The sequence below is a fragment of the Notamacropus eugenii genome, chromosome 1, assembly GCF_028372415.1.
Source record: "Notamacropus eugenii isolate mMacEug1 chromosome 1, mMacEug1.pri_v2, whole genome shotgun sequence".
NCBI classification, from domain to species: domain Eukaryota; kingdom Metazoa; phylum Chordata; class Mammalia; order Diprotodontia; family Macropodidae; genus Notamacropus; species Notamacropus eugenii.
The window spans coordinates 676,540,194-676,548,766 of record NC_092872.1 but is presented as its reverse complement, the minus strand read 5'-3'; positions in this window follow the sequence as shown (position 1 = coordinate 676,548,766).

Sequence of the window (8,573 nt, the reverse complement as noted above, 5' to 3'; positions counted from 1 at the left end):
ACAACTTGGATAAGAAGTGAAGCTATGGATTCAGGGAAAATACTTCTCACAATATCTCTTTGATAGGAATCTGATATGTAAGATACATAGAGAAATAAAACAAATGTATATGATCAAGAGATATTTCTTAATATTAACAACCATATGAAAAAATGATTCAAATCACTTAATAATAAAATAAATATAAATTAAAATAACTCTGCAGTTCCATTTCATCCCCAGCAAATTAGCAGAGATAGCAAAAGAAATAAAATGACAATATTAGAGTGACTGTAGAAAGACAGAAACACTTTTGGTAGAATCATGAACTGTAATTCATGAATTACGTGGAATGTAATAAATTGGTCCAAATTTGGAATTATGCCTTTAAAATGACTAAAATGTCCACAACTTTTGATTAAGAGATTGGAATCAAAGACAGAAAGAAAGGAACCATGTGCACCAAAAATATGCATAGTAATTTCTTCTTAGTGTTAGCAACAAACAGGAAATAGAAGCCCATTGATTGAGGAATAGCCAAATAAATTGTGATACAAGAATGTAAGAGATGACGCATGTGAAAAATTCATAAAATAATGGGAAGGAATATTAAGTAATACACAGAGAAGTAAGAAGAACTGGAAAACAATAACTTAAGGACCACAACAAATAGAAAGAATCAACTAAATAGCCAACCAACCACCAAAATTCAATGTGATTATAATGACTAAATTGGTCTCCAAAGAAGAAATGGGAAAATGTACCTCTCTCTTTTTTGCAGAGGTGGGAGATTATGAGTTTAAAACATTGTATACATTATACTCTCAAATAAATTCAACGTTTTGGCTAGTTTTGTTGATTTTTTTCTCTTTTTTATCCTTTCCATATCAGGGGTCACCAGGAGAACCCCTGCTAAACTTGAACAAGTCCCCCAATCTACTTGATGAGCATTGTAATGAGAAGCAAAGCAATAAAATTGTCTTGATGTCAAGAAGACCTGAGTTTGAATCCTGCTACCCATACTTACTGGCTATGGGCAAGTTCCAAGCTCTCTTAGTCTCAATTTCCTCATCTGTAAAATAGTTAATTGTGCATGCAGTACCTATTGCAGCTGGATGTCACAGTAGATAGAACATTTCCTGAAATCAGAAAGATCTGAGTTCAAGTCCTTGACACCTCACTGTTTAGTTGTGTCTGACTCTTTGTGACCCCATTCAGGGGTTTCTTGGCAAAGATACTGGAGTGCTTTTGCTATTTCCTTCTCCAGTTCATCTTACAGGTGAGGAGCTGAGGCAAACAGTGTTAAATGACTTGCCCAGAGTCATACAGCTAGTAAGTATTTGAGATCAGATTTGAACTTAGACACAGCACTCTATCCACTATGCCACACAGCTAGTAGCCTATGAGTTCAAATCCACCCTTAGACAATTACTACCTCTGTTAGCCTCTTTTTTCTCATCTGCAAAATGGGGATAATAAGAGTACTTATCTCCCAGGCATGTTGTGAAAATCAAATGAGATAATATTTGTAAAGCACTGAACAAAGTGCCTGCCACTTAATAAATCGTTATTCCTTTTCCACATTCCCTTTCCCTTGTCTTACAGGCCTTTGGGAGACTCCAATGAAGTAATATATGGGAGGTGATTTTACAAGTACCGAAGTTCTGTAAAAATGTCATTTATTATCTTATTATGTTTGGGATTTACTTTTTGTAGTCATGAGTGTTGAATCATTCTTCTATGTATGTATATTTCCTTGTCAGGGACCCTGAATCCTTGGATTGAGTTTCACTCTCAAATCCCAAGGGAACCGAAACTTTAAGATTAGCATCATTGTTTTCCTTTTAAACAATCTCTGAAAACAATCACTCACTGATTAGAGCTGTCTTTTGCTTGGTTCTTCACCACATACTAAGAACTTTACATTACTAATATAAAATCCAGCAATAATTACCACTCAGCAGAATCTATAACCCTCATCTTCACTCCTCCACTCTAGTAAGAGTAGCATAACTAGGGAAGAAGGAGCTCAAATGATAATCTTTTGAAAAAGTTGTGAATCAGAATTCCAAGTAATGTGGAAAAAGGAGGAGGAGGAGGAGGAAGAGGAGAAGGAGAAGAAGAAGAAGGAGAAGAAGAAGGAGGAGAAAGAGGAGGAGGAAAGAAGAAGAGGAAGAAGGAGAAGAACAAGAAGAAGAAGAAGGAGGAGGAGGAGAAGGAGAAGAAGGATGAGGAAGAGAAGGAGGAGGAGGAGGAAAGAAGAAGAGGAAGATGGAGAAGGAGAAGAAGAGGAAGAATTAGGAGGAGGAGAAAAAGAAGGAGGAGGAAGAGATTGAGGAAGTATCTAATTTGGACAATGACAGAGATATTGCAGGTATGGGACTCCCCCGGGACAGAATCATTGAGTGAAAGGTAAGTCAAAGTCTCACTTCAACTCTTTTTGTCTAGCTAGCTAGCCCCAACAGAATTCAAAGTCCTAGCCGATGGGGGAATCCCGGTAATTCTGAGTTATAGACAGCCTAGACCAAAGCTACCTTCTTTTGCCCCACTGTCTCCTCTCTCTTACCCATTCATGTCAACTTTACCCCTCTTGGATCTTCAACCAACTCTGCTCTCCCCTTCCACTGTGTCCTGTAGAAACCTCATTCTATTAGTAACAAACTGCTCTTTATATCAGACTTTTTCCTCTCACATTCCTTTTCTGTAGCCAAAGAAATCTGAATCTCCTCTTCATCCTTGGCCACCCTCTTCAGTGATGAGTGTACCTTCTGTCAAGCCGCGTGACATTCTTGGCCAGGAGGGGAAGTAAACATGCTCTTTGCTCCTCACTTCTACTTCCAAAGCCTTCTTCTACCTTTACCCATAAACTTTTCCTCCTTTGAAGTTAGCTCCATCCAGATATATCATGTTGCCCAAATCCTGATTGCTGCAATCTATTGATTCCTAGATTTTTTCTTCTTTTTCTTGAGGAGTTCAGCCCCTGGCTCACAATCTTGCTTTCTACTCTAATCTCTTCCCTTATATTTAAGGACTTCAACTTCTATCTTTTTTTTTTTTTAACATTTCAATTTATTATTTAACAGTCTTTTTAGATTTTGAGTTCCAAATTCACTTCCCTCCTTCCACTCCCTTCTATACCCACTGAGAAGTCAAGCAATATAATATCAGATATACATGTGAAACTATGCAAAATATATTTCCATATTAGCTATTTTTTAAAAGCAAGAAAAATAAAGTGAGAAAATTATACTTCAATTTGTACTCAGAGTTCATCGGTTCTCTCTCTGGAGGTAGACAGCCTTTTTTTCATCATGAGCCTTTGGAATTATCTTGGATCATTATATTGATCAGAGTAGCCAAATTTTCTTAGTGAGCTTTTGCACACATTTTACCATTTGGCCAATTCCACTTTTTAAGGAATCTCTTTGGCGAATTCTTGTGCCTCTTTTACCAATTATTTTTTTAAGGTGCTATTTTCTTCAGTATTTTTGTGCCTCTTTTTTTTTTTAACCAAGCTTTTAATTCTCTTTTCATAATTTTCTTTTATTACACTGCAACACAGAACTACATATGGTCAATAGAGTTGCCAATCAGCACTAGCTGTATTCAGTGCCAGCAAAGGGTCAGAAGGATTCTGACAGGGGATTCTTTACTGTTTAAATTGAAATGTTTAATACCCTGATCAAACTTTATGATTTCTACCATGACTCTACCTTAACCATACACATGGAGGAACATATCACACCCTTGATCTTAACATCATCCACAAACATTCCATTTCCACAATCTATAACTGAAATTATTTTGCCTAACTATAATCTCATGTTCTTTCAGTTTTCCCAGTGCCTGTGCTCTCCCCTCTCCACAAACATTTGCCATCCTCACCACTATGTTTAATTGCTTTGCCTTTCCTTACTTTTTCAGTCTCTGCTCTAACCTTACTTTCTTCCCTCAAAGCAATGTCTTTTAAATAACCAGTTCAACATTACACTCTCCTTTAATACCTTGCCCTATTGCTTTATACCTACCCATCACTTTCTAAACCTCAGTGCTGGGGTTACTCCTGCCATCTACCTTTTTCATTCAGACTTGGGTAATGCTGAATGTCACTGAAGAATGTCACCCAACTAGGCTGACTGGGTCTACCACAACCATATTTATGTTATTCAATTTCGTTAGGACGTTGCTCCTATATGTCGGTTCTTTTATATTCCCCCCACTAATTCTTTAACACAGCAGCAGAAGCTCTTCCAAATATTTTATTCTGGAGAGACTGTCTAATCCATCCTCCATATAATTTAAAAAATGGATTTTCCCAAAGTTCCAGTCTGACCATTTCAAAGAGTTTCTATGGATCCCCATTATTTTTAGGATAAGATCAATTTTTCTCTTTATGACTTTAAATAGGTTTTTATAATCTGGCTCCAGCCTACCTTTTCAGTCTGATTACATATCACCCCCCCTCGCAAACTTTATCCTTCAGCCAAATTGTTTCACTTGCTATTTCCCATACACATTATTCTATTATCTGTCTCTCTGTCTAAGCCCAGAATGTCCCCCTTGCCTAGAACTCTCTCCCTCCTCACCCTCACATGAGAGCACATCTCCTTTCAGAGCACAGATCAAATGCAGCCTTCTTTAGGAGACCTTAACTAGTTCTCTCAGCTGATGGTGCAACATCAGTGTGTTTTTGTTTTGTATGTAGTAAGTATGCTGGCCTTACTCTTCTGGGGTGAGGCCAGTTATATCACTTACTAAGGCTTTTAGGGATACTTTTGAGGGGTTGTGGGGTATCTCTTTTCTCAAGTCTGCATTCCATTTTGTTCTCCCCACTGTTAACCACCAAAAACTAGCAGCTCAGTTCCATTTAACCTCTTAATATTAATTAGCCTTTGTACAAAGAGATATTTATTTTGAAGGTAGAGCAAGAACACCACAGGATACTCTTCCCATACCCTTCCAGTCTCTTATGTCATTGTCTACTCTTGCTAGAGAATAGAGTATTTAAATAACTTCAGGAGGAGCGTCAATGTCCTTCACCCATCACCTCAACAAAGTTTCCCTTTGGTACAGATTAAAATAGAGTACTTTGCATGTTAACAATGGGAGATATTGGGCAAAAGACATTTGCTGTATAACATTGGTTCCACTACATTTGTATCCAAATGTGGCATCTCTGCCAGATGAGTCCTTGTCTCAGATGGTATTTGTCTGGATATGAAGATTTCTCTTCACTATTCTGGGGATCAATGCTGAATTAGCTATAGAACCTTGTTTGGACTCAATTCCTGAATTCCTGAACCACTAATGGATCATTCTCTTGATCTTTCAAAACTCATGAGGTCATGACATCCTGATTAACATCCTTCACCTAAACTGAAGAAGAAATGTGAAGCAAAGAACTGAAGTCTTAAATTCATGGACCACAAACTAAGCTCAGATGGTGAAGGGGCTTACATCATGGCCTCTTTCCTCTTACTGTAACAACATTAGTAGGTTGTGTAAAAGAGGCTGACTCACTAGAAGGCCAAGGTCTTTTGAATAGCCTTTGGGCAAATCAATAAGACTCTGCTCCACCACCTGGTAAACAGAATGGGACCAGCTATAAAATGTCTATTCATTGTCCAAAGTCTTTCCAAGGAATTTTAATTACATGTCATCACAACTCTTGCAAAAGAAGGCTCCCCAGTGTCTTCCTTGTGGTGTTACTTTATTCAAGTTTCTTATAAGCTTATCCTTATGACAAGGCTCAGTGGACAATCTTCTGTTATTGATTTTACCATTATGTGAATTTGAAAAATTCTGTTGCCCTTTATCATCCTCTTAGTTTTTTTTTTTTCTGTAAGTTCAGGAACTTCTTAAAGAGGATAAGCCATTACCTCAAGAATTGTAAGAAATGTTCTAGATGAATCATTGAAGAACTACAATCAAAAGAAGAAAAAAAAGATATCTCTATGAAGGTCCCTATTATTGGCTTCTCACAATGATTACTTCCAGACTCTATTTCAGGTTCCAGCTAATGGTCACAGAATTAAAAAAAAAAAACATTTTAAAATAACTTCAGGTGGAACATCAGTAACCTTTACTCATCTCCCTAATAGAGTCTTCCTTTGAAACAGATTAAATTGGAGCTCTTTGCCTATTGACAAGTTCACTAATAAAACATCAAAGGAGTGGGGACAAACCAAAACAAGTAATATTAATAATAATAATAATAATACTGATGAAATACCCACAGGAAAAATGTAGGAAGAAATACTATGAGGTAAGAGGATTCTAGGATATTATTCCAGAAGATTTTTGTCTAAGTTTTCAAGTCTCTGTTCTAAATTTTCTAGTTTACTCATATATTTAATTAGTTCTTTTATTAGGTCTTCCAAAGCTTTCCAGGAGCTTTTATCTGTTCCATTTTCTTTTCAGCAATATTTGTAACTAGAATTCCAAAAAAAACCAGAGAAAAAAATGAATGAAATGGAAATTTAAAATTCAATGATACAACAAGAAATATATTCTATATCTATATTTATGTCTATGGCTACATCTACATCTATATCTATCTATCTCTTTCTCCATATTCATATCCATATGTGTATGTATATGTATTTTGTAAACAAAGACATATAAATATGTGTGTATAATGCCTCATATAATGTCAAATATAATTGCAACATGACATATATACATGCATGCACTGTATGTATAGAGAACTTATATATATACATGCAAATGTGCTTAGATGCATACATGTACATGTATATATGTGTACACAATTGATTGGGGGAATGACTGAACAAATAAATAACTGAAAAAATTGTAATGGATTATCATATCATAAGAAATGACAAATATTGAAAATTCAAAGAAACATGTAGATACTTGCATAAATGGAATGTTTTCTTCCTCAATAATTATATAGAATCTGGACTCTTTGATAGAATCAATCAATCATTGTGGCATGAACTAGTGATGACCCTGGCCTAAATATCCCTATTGAATCCATCAAGCAAGGACATTTAACTGGTTTAAGAAACACTTGATTAATTTGTATGGTGAATAGCATGGAGTTATGTGGCTGTATTGGGAGTGGCTAAAGAGGCTTTCTCATGCCCTTTGGAACTCATTTAAAATAAGGAAGCCAGTTTGGATTCAAGTATTCTAGAACTGAGCTGGGAAAGAGTAGTTCAAACCAAGTTTCCATGAGGGAATCACTTTGGGGAGAGAGGACAAGAAGAGAAGAACATTTGTCTCTTTCCTCCCCTACGGCAAAGCGAGATCTTGCTTACTTCGGAAGGTCTGGAAGATTTTGATTTTCATTTGTTTCCTAGCAGTGTCCCCATGACAACAATGTATCTTCATTGGCAATCGAAGACAAACTAGACACATTGAGGAAAATCAGCTTTAGAATTTTATAAGCAGCGCAGGGGAAAGCTAGGCTTATACCCCTATAACCCTGAGAAGAGAAGTAGGCAGTCTTCCTCTGGAGATCCAACATGCCAGAGTAAATGGGAGTTGGGGAGAGTAACCCCAGAGCCTGAACTTTGCTCATATGTAGTGTTATCAAATGAAGAAAGTAGAAGCAGCAGAACAATATACAAAATGACTACAATGCAAATGAAGCATCTGAACATAGATCAATTGCAGTGACATACATGCACACATGTGTACATACATATACATCAATATACATATCCATGTGTTGTGCATATGTTCACACAATATATATATTCATGTTCATACATACATTCATAACCACATATACATATGTGGATATATTCATACACATACATATGTGTGTGTATTTGTCCTTCATTGCCGAAGAAGACTGTGCCATCAGAGAAATAATGACATGACTTGCACTTGACTTTGTTTTGGGTGAGGAGGGCTGTGCAGGTCACCAGCCTCACTTCTCCTCCAGAGCCATCTGAATCCAGTGGCCAAGTATTCATCAGGATGACTGGAGATGACCCAGGATGAGGCAATTGGGGTTAAGTGACTTGCCCAAGGTCACATAGCTAGTGAGTGTCAAGTGTCTGAGGTGAGATTTGAACTCAGGTCTTCCTGACTCCTGCACTGGTGCTTTATCCACTGCACCATCTAGCTGCCCTACAGTACATATAAGTGTACATGCATATATACATATATACATACAGTATGTGTGTATGCATGTATGCATATATATACATGGGGGACTAGGCTAGGGAGAACTGCCAGTTTCAAATGACTGTATACTCAAAGGTGTTTCAGTTGATTTGGCTGGACTGTTCTTCATCAAAATAAAAGCTTCTATGTGATGATAATGAGGTGGGAGTGTATTAGGAAATTATTGTGATTACATATATGTATAGAGAGATATGGACATAGATATATCTCTATCTATACACACATATACCTCAAACAAAATAAAATTAAAAATAAGAGGGCCATACTAGAGGTCCCCAAGGGCCCTTCCACCCCTGATATTCTAATTGTATGCTTCTTCCTAATTAACTGTTAACATTCCTGGTTCCCAGTGGCAGTCTCATCACTCACTGTCTGGGTTAGATACTCTCTCATTTAGTTTCCAGTTAATGGGTCTAGTTTGGCAAAACATTCTG